The 19,217-nt window shown below is 50.3% G+C and overlaps 1 long non-coding RNA gene across 1 annotated transcript; it reads left to right on the top strand.

The window, feature by feature from the left end:
- The first annotated feature begins 3,551 nt into the window (after positions 1-3,551).
- On the top strand, positions 3,552-6,992 carry LOC142823364 (uncharacterized). The gene is made up of 3 exons (XR_012898590.1): positions 3,552-3,654; positions 4,627-4,692; positions 6,788-6,992. It is a non-coding gene; the product is annotated as an uncharacterized LOC142823364 (long non-coding RNA).
- The last annotated feature ends 12,225 nt before the right edge of the window (positions 6,993-19,217 follow it).

The following is a 19,217-nucleotide window of genomic DNA, read 5'->3' as shown; positions in this document are numbered from 1 at the left end:
GCTATAGGAGGACAACACTCTTCGTGCATTGGCCTTTGTCCTGTTTGGTATCCTGGCCGGCTCTGCAAAGAGAAAATGGAAGGACTATTTTGCCAAGCAGGTTAGACAGAGCTGGGTCACGCTTCTGCTGCACCTGCAAGATCCAAGCCCTGAGGTTTCAATGGTAAGAATGACAGTGACTTAATTACTAAGCAAAAAGAATCTTCCTCCTGATGCCAGGGGAGCTCTGCTATTCCTTCCCGCAGTGGAGACCTAAATTCTTCCCTCAGTTCATTGCCCTCCTTTTGAGTTAATCCCAGACAGTCTGGTCCTTAGCAGCCAGGGTTGTCTCACTGGAGTTCAGGATAGGTCATGGGTCTGATCCCAAGAGTTCATTCCTGCCTATCTCTGCACCCCACGTTCCTGCCTCCCCACAACAGAGGAAAGACCACAGCTATGCCTAGTGAAGCAGCTTTCATAGCTACATCCGTTCTGAAAAAACATTGCTGCTATCTCCAGTTTTCAGTATTATAAAATCATAGAACCATAGGTTTGGAGGAGACCTCAGGAGGTCACTGAGTCCAACCTCCTGCCCAAAACAGGACCAGCCTCAACTAAACAATCCCAGCCAGGGCTTTGTCAAGCTAGGACTTGAAAACTCTAGATTTAGAGGTTCCGTTGCCTCCCTAGGTAACCCATTCCAGTGCTTCACCACCTTCCTAGTAAAATAGTTTTTCCGACTATCCAACCTAGACCTCCCCCACTGTAACTTGAGACCATTGCTCCTCATTCAGTCATCTAGTACCACTGAGAACAGCCTCTCTCCATCCTCTTTGAAATCCCCCTTCAGGTAGTTAAAGCCTTCTATCAAAGCTCCCCTCACTCTTCTCTTCTGAAGACTAAATAATCCCAAATCCCTCAGCCTCTCCTTGTAAATCATGTGTTCCAGCCTCCTAATCATTTTTGTTGCCCTCCGTTGGACTTTCTCCAATGTATCAACATTTTTTAAGTAATGGGGTGCCCAGAATTGGATGCAATACTCCAGAAGTAGAATCCCTTTCCCCCTATTAAAGTCATGCTGGCATATTTTCTGTCTATTACTTCAGGGGAATCCCTTTTATTCTTGGGGTAGATGAGCAGTCAAGGACATGAGTTCCATTTGAATGAGCACAATACGTGTTATGGAACAATTCAATGGTGCAACCCTCTTTTTCAGGAGTGCAGAGCTACATTTCATCTCTGTGCCCCATTTTTGGGACTGAAGAGGCTCCAAACTATACTTAATGAGCATCTTAGTTGGAGAACCGAGCTGAACCCTGAGGAGCTCCAGATGGATATCTGCAGACACCTTGTGAGTGACCTATAGAATTATATGAGATTATTGACAGCATAGGCTTGTGGTGTAGAAGCAGGGGGAATGTGTGATGGGCAATGGAAGTATCTATGGGTATGTCTACGCTACAAAGTTAGTTTGAACTAACGGACGTTAGTTCGAACTAACTTTCATAGGCGCTACACTAGCGCTCCGTTAGTTTGAATTTAATTCGAACTAACGGAGCGCTTAGTTCGAACTAGGTAATCCTCATTCCACGAGGATTAAGCCTAGTTCAAACTTACTAGTTCGAATTAAGGGCTGTGTAGCCCCTTAATGCGAACTAGTGGGAGGCTAGCCCCCCCCAGGTTTCCCTGGTGGCCACTCCGGCCAACACCAGGGAAACTCGTATGCCCCCCTCCCGGCCCCGGACCCCTTAAAGGGGCACGGGATGGCTACGGTGCCCATGCCAGGTGCAAGCCTGCCAGCACCCAGCAGGCAGACCCTGCACCTGGTGCGGATCGAGCCACCCACCCGATGCCCCCCAGTCCTCCCCCTCTTCCCGGGACCAGGCTGGCGGGTCCTGGGAGCTTGCCCGGGACCGCAAAAGGCGGGCTCCCTCCTGGGCTAGTGCGGACATCGTGGACCTCGTCCACGATCTCCGCACTAGGCACAGGAAGGTCGCCGGCTAGGGCAGGAGAGCTGCCAGCCTGGCCACCCAGGAGCAGGAGTGCATGAAAATCAAGGTGGTCCACTGAGACCCCCGACCCTGAGCCCTGAGCTTACAATGGCCATCCTGGGTCAGAACAAATGTTCATCTATCCCAGTAGCCTGTCTGCCGACAGCGGCCAACCCTAGGGACCCTGGAGGGGATGGACCGAAGCCAGTGACCAAGCCATTTGTCTCGTGCCATCCCTCTCCAGCCTTCCACAAACTTTGGGCAGGGACACCACTCCTACCCCCTGGCTAATACCTCTCCATGGACCCAACCTCCATGGCTTGATCTCACTTCCCTTTAAACTCTGTTTTAGTTGTAGCCTTCACAGCCTCCTGCAGCAAGGAGTTCCACAGGTTGACTCTGTGCTTTGTGAAGAACAACTTTCTGTTACTAGTTTGAAGCCTGTTACCCATTCCTTTCCTTTGGTGTCCTCTAGTCCTTCTTTATGGGAACTAATGAAGAACTTTTCTGTATGCACCCTCTCCACCCAACTCCTGGTTTTAGAGACCTCTATCCTGTCCCCCCTCCGTCTCCTCTTTTCTAAGCTGAAAAGTCCCAGTCTCTTTAGCCTCTCTTCATATGAGACCTGTTCCCAACCCCTGATCATTTTAGTTGCCCTCCCCTCTGCCACCCTCTCTCTTCCCCTCTCCCACCCCCTTTTCCCAGTCTCCCCCAGTTTTGTTCAATAAAGACAGATTCCATTTTTGAACACAATTGTCCTTTATTTTGTACATCAAGAAGAGGGGCTAGGGAAGGGTAAGTGGAAGGAGTTGAGGGCGGAATGGGGTACGCGCCCCCGATGGGGAGGACTGGGCTGGCTCTGCGGGCTTTTGTGGTGGAAGCTCTCCTGCAGCCCCCCAATTGCCCCATCTCCCCAGATGGCAGGCTGCGGCAAGTGCAGCCGGTCTGATGGCCAAGTGCTGTGCCCATGTGCCCAGTGTGGGCACTCCGGGCACTCCAAGCCAAGACTGCTTTGCAAGCGGGGCACCCCTGAGAACTGTCTGTCCGGCGTGGGGGTTGGGACCCTTTAAGCACAGCCCTCGGCTAGCCTGAGACAGCATCTCCACGCTCTTAGTCCTCCTCTGATGTCCTGCCGGCACTGCTTCCGGCCATCCTTAAGCCCGGTTCAGGGTCCACTTAATGTGGACATGCTAGTTCGAATTAGTAAAACGCTAATTCGAACTAGTTTTTTAGTCTAGATCCGTTAGTTTTAATTAGCTTAGTTCGAATTAAGTAATTCGAACTAAGTTAGTTCGAATTAACGTTGTAGTGTAGACGTACCCTATTAGAGTGGGATACAGGACTGAGGGTGAGAGGAATGTAAATCTGCCATAGATTCCCACTTTCCCCACTTCTACACAGCCTCCTGTCCTTTCTTTTATTTACTTGTTTAAATTAAAAAAAAAGTCTGAGTGAGTCCAATAACTGACAGCAGTGGCAAGAGGAACACAGACTGTTTACTTGTGGTTTGTAAAGGCATGTGTTGGCAGTCAAAGGGCATTTCTAGCCAGAGAGAGCTCATGTGTCCCTGATTTTCTCTAGGCCAAAGAGAAGGCTGAGCTACTGGAGAACTTTTACAAAAGCACCATCACATACTTCTGCAGCAGCTGGGAAGAGATCCGGGCAGTTGCAGCCAAGTTAGCTGGTGAGAGAAAGTGTGCCGTGTCCCTTTTGGTATTCCCTTTGAGGTAGACAGAAAAAGTCCCTGTGTGCAGCACTGAGCTACTATTAATCTCTCCGTGCTGTGACTTCTCATGCATAAATGGAGATGTTAATGTTCTCCTACTTCTCCAGTGTGGTGTTAGGAGGAATTTGTAATTTGCAATAGAATGCTTTGAGATGGCGCAGTCATTTAGTAGCAGAGGCTGGCACACTGTCACGTAGGGTATGTTTATTCTCCGATCAAACTAGTGTGCTAAAAATAGAGTAGCTGTGGCAGGAGTAGCAGGAGGGGTTAACTATTCCAAGGATGATCCCATCCAAACCCAAAAGTCTGTTCTCAAGGTGGCTAGCTCCTCCGACTGCTTCTGTCATCTGACCTGCACTCTATTTTTAGTAGTCCGAGTTAGTGTGGACTCAAACTATAGACCTAAGCTCAGTGTTGTTGACTGTTCCTTACTGGTGCTTCATCACTGGGAGGTAGGCAGGCCACCGCCACACAGTGCCTGCTGTTGCAGGTTCCTGATTGCCTTGCCCAGGAAGCACTAGATTCCTCCCCTTTGGCCCTGTGCCATCCTTTCCTTAGCACACCCATGCAAGCCAGGCAAGCATTGTGGCCTAATTAATTTATCCATGTGAGATCCTTGCTTAGTACGCACTTATTCCTGGCCCCAGCCCTTTGTTCACACCACTAGATTAATACACTATCCTAGTATATCTCCACTAACTGACAGCAGTGGCAAGAGGAACATAGATTGTTTAAAGCAAATGAGGTTTTATGTAAACATTCTTAATTTTTTTCTCTTCTTCTCTTCAGTGTGGACGCTAAACTTGTCTAGTATTTTCTTGCCTACAGCTCACCTTAGACCCACAATAGAAGCCAAAGGGCCAATGTTATCACCTTGCACTTAACAAGAGAAGGTTTTTTATTGATGTTTATTTTACACTGCTTATTTAGGCATCATCCTGGAACATACGGACACCAAGAATATGAAATGGCTGGACATGGAACATCTGTTGACCTGTAAGTAACAAATACAGGTGAAATCCTATTCATTAGTGAGTTATAAAGAAATTTAGCTGACAAGCAAGCAGTAACTGATACCACAGGTGTGAAGTGCATCAGCCACACATCAAAGGACAGATTCAGCTTTAGTCTGCTCTGAAAGAGGTACGTCTACACTACAGCGTTAATTCAAGTTAACTTAATTCGAAATAGTTAATTTGAATTAAGCTAATTCGAATTATGCATCTATACACAAAACCTATTTCAAAATAGCATTTTGTTCTTTTGAAATAGCGCGTCCACACTGAGTGGACCCTGAACCGAAGTTCAGGCTGGCCGGAACCAGTGCTGGCAGGGCATCAGGTTAGGACATAGTGTGTGGGGCTGCTGCCTCAGGCTAACTGAGCTCCGTGCTTCACGGGACCCTACCCCCACCCCGAACAGACAGTTCTCAGGGTTCCCCGCTCGCTTGTCTACCCCGATGAGGGAGAGCAAAGCAGTCCTGTCTTGGAGTGCCCTGAGTGCCTGCACTCGGGACACCACAGCACTCGGCCACATGGAGCCAGAGCTGCCCCTGGGCACACCGGTGCGTCTCGTAGGGTTGTTGCCATCAGCCCAGCTGCACTTGCTGCAGGCTACCGTCCGGGGAGTCCATCGGGGGGCTGTCAGGATCCAGGAGGCCCTGCAGGAGAGTGTCCACCCCGAGGAGCCCTCAGAGCCACCCCGGTCCTCCCCACCGGGGGCTCGTGCCCCATTCCTCCCTCACGTCCATCTACTTACTCCTCCCTAGCCTCCCTTCCTGATGTCAAATAAAAGACATGTATGTTCAAAAATAGAAACTGGGTTTATTGAACAACAGGGTGAACCTCTGGGGAGACTGGGAAAAGGAGGTGGGAGAGAGGAATAGAGTGGGTGGGAGAGGGGAGGGTGAAACCTGGGAGGAGGAAGTTGGAAGGGAGAAGCAAAGGGAAGAAGGGGGAAGGGAAGATCAGGGCCCAAGGTTGGGGGTCTCACCGCACCAACTTGATTGTCATGCAAACCTGCTCCTGGGTTCGCATGTGGCCTTTGGTGGCCAGGCTGGCAGCTATCCTGCCATTGACGGCCGTGTTCCTCTGTCTAGTGCGGAGATCATGGATGCTGGGGCATCCCTCCCAAACCTGAATAAGGTCCATGATCTCCACCCTGGACCAGGAAGGCACCCGCCTTCTCCAGCCCCTGTCAGGCTCCTGGGTGCTGGCAGACTGCTCCTGAGGAGCAGTGGAGGGTTGGCTGCCAGTGCCTTGCTGGCTCACGTTTTGTGGCTACTGGCTCAGGGGCCCCGGTGGCCACTGCTGGCTCTTGGCTGGTAGGCTTGGATCTGGCACGGGCCAGGGTCTATCCCTTTAATGGCTCTGGGGCCAGGGGGAGAGGAGAGGAAGTTTTCCTGGTTGTGCCCAGAGTGGCCACCAGGGCTCCCTGGGAAGGGCTGGAGGCCCCCTATTTTGAATTAATTGTCTACACAGCACTTAATTTGAAATAGCTATTTCAAATTTGGTGTTACTCCTCGTAGAATGAGGTTTACCAAATTTGAATTAAGCGCTCTGCTATTTCGAATTAATTTCGAAATAGCGGTTTGCATGTATAGATGCTATTAAAGTGAATTCAAAAGAACAGCTGTTATTTTGAATTAACTTTGCGGTGTAGACGTACCTGGAGGAAACTGCAGCCAGTGTGATATAAGTCAGTGCATCTCCTGGCTACCCTGGCAATGCCTCTTCCCAACCTGTGTGATCCACTCTTTGGGCTCCATCGGCTCCCTGGGAGCCACTTTTTGCTACCCCAAACTCCACACCATCAGATTTATTTCTGTCAGGAGATGTAAACTAACTTAAAAGCAGAAGCTATTGAGTCAATGGAGCACCTTCCAATTGGATGAGTTTGTGGTAGGGTCAGGGTCTCCCCTCTCCCCCCTCCTCCATCTCAGTTTGGAGCTTGGAAGGATCCCAATGGAGGAACCTAAAGCTTTGTTTGTACAGAGAGCTTCTGTAGCTTGGTACTCACTGGTACTAAATCTCCAGCTACTGCAGGCATAGGTGACTATATGAAAAGTGAGTCATATTCTCTGTAATTCCAGCTCTCCAGGTCCTACAGAATGACCCAAGTCCCATTGTCCAGCTGGTGGCAACTCAGGTCCTAAGAGACATCTGACCTGGATGAGTGCTCGGGGAATGAAGCACAGACAAATAGAAGAAAGAGCTCCTGCTTCTGTTTCCAGCTTGCACATCATATACTTGGGTGGGAAGCTAGACTGAACGCTATATCTGCTAGCTGTCTATGGGGTAGGGGAGTAGTATAAGGGCCCTACCATCAATCAAACATTAGCCCCGCCCCCTGACCCTGGAAGTCCCCCCCCCCCCGACTCCCCGGAAGTCCCTTCTCCCTTGTCACTGGCAGTCCCGCCCCTGGAGGGTAGTACATCCGGGTCGAGAGGGACAGGTGACCGGAAGTAAAAAAGGATGTCATGTGACCCCGGTTAGGCCCGTCCCCTGTCACCGGAAGTCCCGCCCTTGGGGGTAATACATCCGGGGTAAAGAGGGGCAGGTGACCGGAAGTAAGGGGTGTCATGTGACCCCTCTAAGGACTTGCCCCTCCTCCCTCTACCAATCAGGAAGGGCTTTCCCCGTAGGAACGCCCCGCGAACCGCTTTGACCAATCGGAGGGCAGTTCCGGGAACGGATGACCCGCCCAGAAGTGGGTCGTGTGACCCCTCTAAGAACTCAACCCGCCTCCCTCCACCAATCAGGAGGAGTTTTTTCCCTGTAGGACCGCCTCGTGAACTGCTTTGACCAATCGGGGGGCAGTTCCGGGAACGGATGACCCGCCCAGAAGTGGGTCGTGTGACCCCTCTAAGAACTCACCCTGCCTCCCTCTACCAATCAGGAGGGTTTTTTTCCCTGTAGGACCGCCCCACAAATCGCTTTGACCATTCGGGGGGTGCAGTTCTGGGACCCGTTGACCAGACCGGAAGCTGGTCGTGTGACCCCTCTAAGAGCTTCCCGTGACACCCTCTGTCAATCAGAGCATAGCACTTCCCCATAAGTTCTAGCGCCACACAAAAGAGGCCATCTTGTTCCAAGATACAGCTAGGACACCGCAGCGGCACGCCCACGCTGTCTGAGCACGTTCCGCTCAAGCAGAGGCGGCAACAATACCTGCAAGAGTGGTCATGACTGTATACTGTGTGGCAAAACTCACAATAATTTTTCGCTCCGAACAACTTTTTCACATCCAGAACCCCATAGTAATGCTCATCTCCGCCAAGCGCCGCGCGCCCGGGGCCGGCGCTCCCCCCGCAAGCGCCACGCGCCCGGGGCCGGGGCCGGCACTCCCCCCGCCAAGCGCCGCGCGCCCGAGGCCGGCACTCCCCCTGCCAAGCGCCGCGCGCCCGGGGCCGGCGCGCCCCCCCGTGCAAGCGCTACGCGCTATGTGCCCAGGGCCAGGTCAGCCCCGAGCACCTGGCGGGTGCATGCAAATGCCCCTGCGGGCGCCATAGCGCCCGTGGGCACCGTGTTGGGGACCACGGACCTACGGCAATAACAGTATTTAATAAGATTTCCAAACACAGTTCAGCACATAGGCCCTGGAGCTTGCAGTTTATACCCTCTGGAGTCCAAGTCAAACAGTCATGGTACCGCTGGGCTGGCGCATTTATGACACAACCCTCACAGTCCTCAAAAAGCTTTTCCCTAAGACAGTGACTAAGGACGGTATAAACACCAACGCGTACAATAGAGCGCATAACTTTTTTATGCTTATGATGTGGCACTGGCTCAACTAGGTCAATGCACAGCCACCTCCTGAATTCTTCATGGCCGTCATCCTAGGCGTTCTCTTCAATGCTTTGTATCGGTGTTGAGCAAAAACAAGGTGGGCCCGGTTCGTCTTCCTCGTCCGATGCAATGCTGTCCTGGGTCTGACGGTCAGCTAGAAAGGCATCGTCAAGCTGTCAAAAGATTGCCAGAAAGAAATAATGTAAGACGCTCTGGTCATTTTTTTTTTAAAGTTTACAAAATCCCGGATTCCTAACCCCATGATGCCCCAACTTCGATCTTTCATTTACCTATTTGGCTTCTTTTCCATGCGTCTTGTCCGACTCCTGGGAGCCATGGGCACCTTCTTCCTCCAGGCTATCTAGCTTGTCTGGCTGCATCGTGAGCGGTTGGGTTTCGGTGTCAGATATTGGTGTATCCATCAGCGGGTGGGTCAAAGGGCTCCCTTCAACTTCTCCTTCCTCCTCGGAACTGTCGCTGATGTAGCGCTTTCTTCTCGGCACCAAAACAAAGTTGGTGAAAGAAGCCATGTTTCCGCTCAGCGTTTGCACGCTCTCTGAAACACGCGCTCTTGGAACAAGATGGCCTCTTTTGTGTGGCGCTAGAACTTACGGGGAAGTGCTATGCTCTGATTGGCAAAGGGTGTCACGGGAAGCTCTTAGAGGGGTCACACGACCCGTCTTCGGTCTGGTCAACGGGTCACGGAACTGCACTCCCCGGATTGGTCAAAGCGATTTGTGGGGTGGTCCTACAGGGAAAAAACCCCTCCTGATTGGTAGAGGGAGGCAGGGCGAGTTCTTAGAGGGGTCACACAACCCACTGCTGGGTGGGTCATCCGGTCCCAAAACTGCCCCCCGATTGGTCAAAGGGGTTCGCGGGGCGGTCCTACAGGGAAAAACCCCCTCCTGATTGGTGGAGGGAGGCGGGGCAAGTTCTTAGAGGGGTCACACAACCCACTGCGGGGCGGGTCATCCGGTCCCAGAACTGCCCCCCCGCTTGGTTAAAGCGGTTCGCGGGGCGGTCCTACAGGGGAAAAACCCTTCCTGATTGGTTGAGGGAGGCGGGGCGAGTCCTTAGAGGGGTCACATGACACTCCTTACTTCCGGTCACCTGCCCCTCTTGACCCCGGATGTATTACCCCCAAAGGCAGGACTTCTGGTGACAGGGGACGGGCCTAACGGGGGTCACATGACACCCGGTCAGCTGTCCCTCTTGACCCGGATGTACTACCATCCAGTGGCCGGACTTCTGGTGACAGGGGAGAAGGGAATTCTGGCGGTCAGGGGGCGGGACTTCCGTGATCAGGGGGCAGGGCTAACGTTTGATTGATGGTAGGGCCCTTATACTACTTAGGGGATTACACATGCCGGGGGAATTCACTAAGGGTGGCTTTAATTGGCATTTAAGCATCTAACTGTGGATTTTGGTGATTTCCTTTAGATATCCAGGGCCTTTAACTGTGCTTGTATTGTCCAGTCTCATAAGTTGCTGAGTGTCCTCAAACTCCCTCTGATGATATTGGGAGTTCAGAACACTCTGCCCTTCAAAGAAGGTACTCAGCAGATATCATTCGTCCTCCAAATTTAGAGGCTATGATCCTCCACCTCATAGAAAAAGTTTCCTGAATAGTTAGGTTTCTAGTCTCTCTCAGCACTTTACTCTTGCCCTCCTGGGTTCTGGGCCTATGAGGAGTCACCAGACAACAGTTAGCAAAGGAGGGTAAAAGGCTGAGGGGGTCTGGGATATCATTGTCTGTGGTTCTCAATGGGGAGAGAATCTTCCTGTGATGGCTGAATATGGGAAGGGGATCAGTGTTTTCCCCTGTTGAATTGACACTCTGATAATTCACTATATTAGGTAATAGGAGTTCCCCTAATCTTGTGGTGTTTCCTGTTTTGGAGATTGTTTTCCATTCCATATCCAGCAGCTTAATCCCAACCCATATTATTATATTTATTAAGGGGCATTGTACAAATGCTGATGACTCTTTAAGTTTATTTCTCAGGTGCTGGCCATGCTGTGTCTCACAAACAGTCACCTGTAAATAACCCTCCCCTGTAAATAATATAGTGTTTGTATTTACTGTGCACATGTTTCCAATTAAACTCTTTGAAGTATCTGTTTCAATTACTCAGGGGCCTGATTTCTTCTTTCAGAGTATGTCTACACTACAGCATTATTTCAAAATATCTTATTTCGAAATAGCGCGTCTACACACAAAATGCATTTTGAAATAGCGTTTTGCTATTTCGAAATAGCGCGTCCACACTGAGTGGACGGTGAATCGCATTTAAGGCCGGACAGAATCAGGTCCGGCAGGGCATCAGGTCAGGAGTTACTTTGTGTGGCTGCTGCCTGAGGCTGTCTGAGGCCTGTGCTTAAAGGCACCCCCTTGGACAGCCAGTTCTCAGGTTTCCCTGCTTGCTTGCCTACCTCCATGAGGGACAGGAAACCATTTTGTCTCTGTGTGCTCTGGTTGCCTTCACTCGGGACATCACAGCACTCTGCAACGTGAAGCCAGAGCTGCCCCTGGGCACTCTGGTGCTTTTCGTGGACGCGTTGCTGCGGACCTGTCTGAACTTTCTGCAGGCTGCCATCTGAGAGGTCCATCAGGGGGCTGTCAGTATCCAGGAGGCTCTGCGGGAGAGCTTCCATCCTGAGGAGCCCTCAGAGCCTCTCTGGTCTGCCCCACTGGGGGCTTGTGCCTCATTCCTCCCTCACGTCCTTCCACTTACCTCTCCCTAAGCCCCCTTCCTGATGTCAAATAAAATACACGTATTTTCATGAACACAAACTATCTTTATTTAACAAAACCCCGGGGGAGAGGGAGGAGAATGAAACTCTGGTGAGACTGGGGAAAGGAGGCGGGAGAGAGGAGAAGAGAGGGGGGGGAGAGGGAAGGGGGAAAACTTGGGGGGAGGAAGCAAGGGGAAGAAAGGGGAGGGGAAGGTCAAGGCTCAGGGTTGGGGGGCTCTCCAGACCAACTTGATTTTCATGCAAACTTGCTCCTGGGTTCACATGTGGCCTTTAGTGCCACGCTGGCAGCTATCCTGCCATTGACGGCCGCATTCCTCTCTCTAGTGCAGAGATCATGGACATTGGGGGCAATCCCCCCAAACCTGAATAAGGTCCATGATCTCCACCCTGGACCAGGAAGGTGCCCGCCTTCTCCAGCCCCTGTCAGGCTCCTGGGAGCTGGCAGACTGCTCCTGGCGAGTGGTGGAGGGCTGGCTGCCAGTCTTTGCTGGCTCATGTTTGGGGGCCACTGGATCAGGGGTAGTGACTGCTGGCTCTGGCCTGGCAGGCTTGGAACTGGCACAGACACTGTGGCCAGAGTCAACCCCTAAAGGCTCCGGGGAGGGAGGAAGGAGAGGAGTGATCTTGGTTGAGGCTGGAGTGGCCACCAGGGCACCCTGGGAAGTGTCAAAGTCAGACAGGACTCACAGATTTGGCAGACTGCTCTGTTTATTTCAGCAAAGCTTTGCTAAAATGCATTCAGAAAATGTGAGTACCATACAAGGTTCAAACCCCTTGATTTTATACAGTCAAAAGGCCAAGTTAACAAGATCAAAGGGTGTGGCAAAACTTCACATTATTAGTGTGGTTAAGTATCTTCATTTCAATATCAAGCACACAGCAATCTCCTGGCTATATCTCCCTGATTATCTAGAATTGCTTTCTGTCTAACACCTAATGTTTCTCTTCCTGTTAAACTCAGGCCCAAATTGGCTAGCACCTTGATCTGCATACCTACAATCAACATTAACATACTTTTCTTCTTCCTCTTAAAAGACAAACAGAATTCCTTCAACTTATTCAATTATTACAGTACAATTCATCTTTCTCCTACAGTATAATTCTTTCTACTTTCACAATCCCTCCTTTTGGTCAAGCCTCGCCTATGACCAACAATTACTGGGTTCCTTGCATTAACCGTTCTTTGTCTTTTTGTTCATTAGTGATATTTAAAAGCATCAGATTAGCACTCTGGTGAGGGGACATGTCTGTGACATGTCTTGCACAGTTTTGGATACAACAGGAGATTAACTGAAAACATACAAACATTATTAAGATTCCAAATAGGATAGTCAGGGCTTCCTGAAACAACCAGTTTCCTATGCCAGAGAAATTGGACAAGTTACTTAGCCATTTTCACAGGGAACTTGGCTCTTCGTTGGAAAGGTATGCAATCTTTTTTAAGTAGCTAGCGCGATCTATTATATCATTGGTGTTGTCTGGTATATATACACAACATTCTTTGCCAATGAGAGCACAGGTCCCTCCTTTTGCTGCCAGCACTATATCCAATGCCTGACGGTTTTGGAGGACCACTTGTCTGATCGCTCCTGTTTCTTTGGCCAGGGCCCTTAAACTTTTTCCAGTTTCATTTTCCATGATTTTAACTACTGTTTGTAACCTCAGAAGCCTTTTTGCATGATGTATTACTCCCCCAAGTGGGTCAAAGGAACCACCAATAGCCTCTTCCCAAGTTAAAGGGCTTATGTGATTCACATACCATTGGGCATCCGACAAGTCCCTTCTTTTTCGCCTAAAATTACGGAGGCGTTCTCATGGGAAGGACTCTAACACTCGGAATTGTGGGAAGAGTTGGGCGGGATAACAGATACCTGACCAGTTAACTGGTAATGTGGTATAGGCCTTTGTTCCACAGACCCAATGATGCCCTATCAAACCCGGGAAGGGTCGGTTGCACCCCTTTGCCATATAGGTGTCTACAAAGGAGGAGTAATATCCCCCGAAGGGCACACGGTGATTCTCCTTACGGGGAGTGGTGTTATTTGCATGGCATTAAAGATTGTACTGATGTTACAATATGCTGGAGACAACTGCTCCTCCCCAGATTCAGCCCCGTCCCATTACACACCAAACACCAGTGACCTTTTTTCTCCTCCACACTTATCCGTTTAGATACATTTATTCCCACAATTATTCCCACTGCTTCCCAAGTGTCATTACTGTTCCATGTCTTGTTAAACGGGTGAGGCCTGGGGAATTAAGTGGGATTGCCAAGACAGGAACCAGCTTGTGAGTGGGATGGAATGTGGCTGCAGACCCAGCAATTAGAGATATTAAGGGTCTGAGCGATCCATACTTGCTGGTGGATAAAAGAATTGTCATTGTCATTGTGGATTCCCCAGATCTTAAGACACCAGTGGCCGAGGAACAGGCCCCACCAGTGGCACATGTTGGAGGCAAGACCCTTTTGGTTCTGACAACCTCCACTGAGGGAACCGCAGTTACGGTTTTATGTCCACCAGGCAGCAGGCGCTAGGCTCACTACTGCTTCTTCTTGGGCCTTGCTTTTGGTCCTCATCTGCTTCAGGCAATCCTTACGCGAACGTAGGTTGTAAGGTATTGCAGGCTGTTCCTCTACGTCTTCTTCTGGAGTCAAAATTGACTCTGCATGGTCCTGAGGTGATGATTGGTCCGCTGGGGATGGTGCCTTCTTACACTGCGAAGCCTGTATCCATGCTGCGATGCCGGATAACTTAACAGCCATCTGGGCAGTGAGCAGCACCTGATGCAGGCCCTTCCACCGGGGTTCCATGGCGTGTTTTCGTTGGTGGTGTCGTACGTAGACCCAATCACCTGTCTCGAGAGTGTGGCAGGCATCCGAGGTGGGTTCCGTCGGCCAGGCGGCTCGAACCTGTGAATGGAAGTGACTTACAGCTTGCATTAGTCCCTTGCAGTACTGAAGGAGTGTACTGTGAGTCAAGTTCAAGTCTGAGACTGGAGTAATGGTAGCCATTGTTCACATAAACAATTTCAAAAGGACTTAGTTTATGTCTTTGGGATGGTAGGGACAGTGCAGCAGGTGTGTGACATGTAACACACGATCCAGGTGCTGAACAAGTTGTTCAGTAAAACGTGTACCCCGGTCACTGGACAGAGTGGCAGGAGTTTCTTTGGCAGGCATAATATGATTTAACAAACATTTGGCAACAGACAGCGAATCAGCTTTGCGACAAGGAAAGACTTCAATCCAACCCGAAAATAAGCATACCATAACCCAAATAAATTCATATAGTTGACACACAGGCATTTGTACAAAATCAAGCTGCCAATGCAAGAACAGTGCTTGGGGCAGGCCCCAGAACCCTTGAGCTACCTTTACAGGTTTGCCAACATTGTAGCTTTGGCAAGTGGTACAGGCGGCACAGTGGTGAGCTGCAAAAGAGCTGAAATGGGGGGCCCACCATTCTGCCTTAGTTACAGCAGAGATCATACCCTCCTTTCCGACATGCGAAACGCCGTGTAGCAGGGCGGCCAGAGCTGGGTAGAGCGAAAAGGGGGCCACAAAGGCACCAATAAGGGGGCGCCAAAGGGAATCAGGGTGTAGAGAGCAACCCCGGGCGACCCAGGAGTCTTTTTCTGTTTCTGAGGCAGAGTCTTGGAGCAGGGTGACTTTAGAAAGGGACTGCGGTGGTACAGAAACAGAAAGGGAACCGAGAAACGCACCTGGGGAAGGTTCTATGGCAGCATTACCCTTAGCAACATCAGTATCTGCTGTGGAGTGACCAGGGCACTTAACAATAGCTAATGCAGATGGGAGTGCATACAGGAGAGCAGCAATGTAGGGGCCATTCTTGATAGGGGTACCAGCAGAGGTAAGGAAACCCCGAGCTTGCCAGAGGGTGCCAAAGTCATGTACAACCCCAAAAGCATATCGAGAATCAGTATAAATGGTGGCGGAGCGTCCCTCAGTCAGAAAGCAAGCGCGGGTTAGGGCAACTAGTTCAGCGACTTGTGCTGAGGTCACAGAAGGTAAAGGCGCAGCTTCTAGGGTTTCAGAGAGTGATACCACAGCGTATCCTGCGAGGAGACGACCTTGGCTATCTCTAAAGCAGGAACCGTCAGTGAATAATACAAGGTCGGAGTTAGAGAGAGGGACATCAGAAAGGTCGGGGCATGAGACGGTGACAGCAGAGACACTTGCAAGGCAGTCGTGGGGTTCACCGTCATTAGCCAGAGGAAGGAGAGTGGCAGGGTTCAACTGAGAACAGCACTTTATGGTGATATGCGAAGCCGAAAGCAGTAAAAGTGAGGCGGGCGGAGGAAAGGTGAGCTGTATTACATTGTAGCAGGAGAGTATCTATAGAGTGAGGGACCATGAGAGAAACAGGAGAGCGGAGGACAAGGGACTCAGACATTTCAATTAGGCGTGCTGCGGCAGCCACAGCACGCAGACAGGGGGGTAGACCTTGGGCAACAGGATCCAAGGTGGCAGAGAAATAAGCTACTGGACGATTTTTGCCACCATGCTCCTGAGTAAGAACCCCAAGTGCACAACCAGATTGCTCGTGGCAGAAAAGGGTAAAGGCTTACAGTAGTCAGGTAACCCTAAGGTGGGGGGGGGGGGGCAGTGAGAAGCACTAAAGAGTCAGTTTCTGAGGCAGATAATGAAGGGGAACAGAGGAGTAGATCATTTACACATTGGACCAATGTGGACCCAGAGGGGAAGACCAGGTTAACAAGGTCTTTGGCTAATGCTTGGGAAAAGTAAGACGGGCTTTCTGTGTACCCCTTGGGAAGCATACTGCTGCTCCTTGTAAGAAAAGGCAAAAAGATACTGGAACTTAGGGTGAACCGGGACAGAAAAGAAAGCAGAACACAAATCAACAACAGTAAAATGAGTTGCATCTGGCAGGATAGAAGCCAGATTGGTTGCTGGGTTAGGGATTACAGGAAAGGTGGGTACAACAATGCAGTTAATAGCTTGAAGATCCTGAACAAACCGCCATGATTTACCATCAGCTTTTCGAACTGGGAGGATAGGAGTGTTACAGGGGCTGGAATAGGGGACAATAATGCCTTGTTCCCACAGGGTGGATATGACCGGAGCTGAAACCTCTAAATCCCAAAAACCCGGTGCCACAACCCCTTCTCCGACCTTATCCCCATTCTTGGTACCCTCCCCGTTCCCAGTACTGTCTGCCCTGCCCTGAATAATGCTGTATTTGCAGAGCTATCAACTTTTGTGAGGACTGCTTCTCTTTCCTTTTAGAGTGCAGTGGCAATGCTCTGCCACTGCTTGCAATTTGTCCATGGTCTTGGCCTCCCATCCAACACTTATTTGCTTTAACATACTGCTAATAGCAGATAAGAGGCTATTAACAAACGCATGCGCCAGGGCGCCCTGTCCATTTTTACCTGGTTGCTGTACCCCAAAAAACCCCCCAAAAAAACCAAACAAACAAAAAAAACCATCAGTCAGTCTGTGTGATAGTTGCCCGGGGTTTTTTTTTTTTCTTTGTTGCTGTTTACGGGGTTATAAGTAGCTTACACAGTTGCAGGAGGTCTGCTTCAGAGGGTTCATAGGCATTGCACACTAGCAAAATTTCTCTGCAAATTTGGTAGGGTTTTCCTGGGGCTTTGGAAAACCTTTTAAAATCGAGTGGAGCTCCGTGTGGGCCAAGGGTTTATAGCTTCAAGTAGGACCGGTCTGAGTCTTCTTGGAGGACGGGGTAAAGGGAAGCGCTCGGTCTGGTGGTGGGAGAGGAGGTTTCCAATAAAGCTTTTTCTTATAATTAGAATTTTTAAGGGAGGCGAGCTTCGATTCAGTTCATTTAAGATTTGCCTCGTCCCACCACTGCATGAAGCAATCTACCTCTCCTCTAGCCAATTTAGTTTTTGGGAAGGCCAAGTTTGTCTTTTAAGACGTCCACTTGGTCTTTGTTCCAAGATCCTAACAGTGGCCACTGAGTTTTGGGATCCCCCCAGAGTCAATCTAGATCATTTTTCCAGAAATTTACAGGAGTCCGGACCCTTTCTAAAATATATAAACTGAGCCAGGGTCCCTTTAGGGAACTATCCCTGCTTAGACGTCTAGTTACCCATACAGGAGGACTTCATACACCAATTACACAAGGAGGAAATTCGGGTTCGTCAGAGCGGTGCCCAGTGCAACACACAAAAGAAGCCCACAGGCTACTGCCTCAATCGCCCTTGCGTTCACTCCAAGGATTTTATCCAAGGTGCGGTGCGGCTGCGATTGTGCAGATTCCAGTCACACAGACCGCGGGGACAGGAGCCCCTTGGTCGGCCAGTCCCTGGACAGGGATGGCTCCCAGACTCACTCACACCACAGGGAAGACGGATAGACACAGAGACAAGACAGTCCTCAGTCCGGACAAAATAATTACCTGACCAGAGTCCTGATGTTAGATCCCGGGATCCCTACCAGAACAGAGCAGGAACCAACAGGTTCGATGGCGTAGACTTCGCTGTGGTTGTGCACCTTTCCGTTCTGGTGGAGGACCGCTCGGGCCAAATGCCCAGGTGACGGCTACCACGGTCATCCTGCAAGACGGTCAGGGATCACACAGCCTCAGCGAAGACGGTTGCCATCTCGGTGGGACCTCCAAATTGTCAAAGTCAGACAGGACTCACAGATTTGGCAGACTGCTCTGTTTATTTCAGCAAAGCTTTGCTAAAATGCATTCAGAAAATGTGAGTGCCATACAAGGTTCAAATCCCTTGATTTTATACAGTCAAAAGGCCAAGTTAACAAGATCAAAGGGTGTGGCAAAACTTCACATTATTAGTGTGGTTAAGTATCTTCATTTCAATATTAAGCACACAGCAATCTCCTGGCTATATCTCCCTGATTATCTGGAATTGTTTCCTGTCTAACACCTAATGTTCCTTTTCCTGTTAAACTCAGGCCCAAATTGGCTAGCACCTTGATCTGCATACCTACAATCAACATTAACATACTTTTCTTCTTCCTCTTAAAAAGACAAACAGAATTCCTTCAACTTATTCAGTTATTACAGCACAATTCATCTTTTTCTTACAGTATAATTCTTTCTACTTTCACAACTTTGACCACCAGGGTCTGAAGCCCCACAGACAGGGGCCACGGATGGGGAGGGGGAGAGGCAAAGGGGGCAGTTGTCTCGGGAGCTGATGATTTAAAAGGGTCCAGGCCTCTGGGTCACTGTATCGACTATTATGGCAGCCGCCACTGCCAGAGACCCGGGCAAATGAAATCAATCCTAGAGCTCTGTCTGGTGCAAGGTGGGTGGCGCTAAGGCCTGATTGGCCCTCGCCTTGCCCCTCCTACCTTTAGCTTTGCCCCTTTGAGGGGGTCTAGAGCCTTGCCCCTTTGAGGGGGTCTTGAGCCGACCCCCTCCCATACATTACCCAGGGCCCGACAACGTCTGTCACCAGCCCCGTTGACATGAATGTGCCCCAAATCCCTCAGACCCAGTACAGTCCCCCCCTCCTTCCCCCCCCGGATCCTTAATTCTTCTCTTGTCATCTGATTGCTTCAAGCATTGTTACAGGCTGGGGACCGACTGGCTAAGCAGCAGTTCAGCAGAAAAGGACCTGGGGATTCGAGTGGATGAGAAGCCGGAGATGAGTCAACAGGGTGGCCTTGTAGCCAAGAAGGCTAATGGCATATTAGGGGGCATTAGGAGGAGCATTGCCTGCAGATCCAGAGAAGTGATTATTCCCCTTTATTCGGCTCTGGTGAGGCCACATCTGGAGTATTGTGTCCAGTTCTGGGCCCCCAACTACAGGAAGGATGGGGACGCATTGGAGGGGGTCCAGGGGAGCTTGACCAAAATGATTCGGGGTATGGAGCACATGACCTATGAGGAGAAACTGGGGGATTTGGGTTTGTTTAGCCTGCAGAAGCAAAGAGTGAGGGGGGATTTGATAGCAGCCTTCAACTTCCTGAAGGGAGGTTCCAAAGAGGATGGAGAG

The sequence above is a fragment of the Pelodiscus sinensis genome, chromosome 33 (genome assembly GCF_049634645.1).
Source record: "Pelodiscus sinensis isolate JC-2024 chromosome 33, ASM4963464v1, whole genome shotgun sequence".
In the NCBI taxonomy this organism is placed as follows: Eukaryota; Metazoa; Chordata; order Testudines; family Trionychidae; genus Pelodiscus; species Pelodiscus sinensis.
Note: the sequence above shows the minus strand (reverse complement) of the source record. Positions and strands in the feature narration are given on the sequence as shown.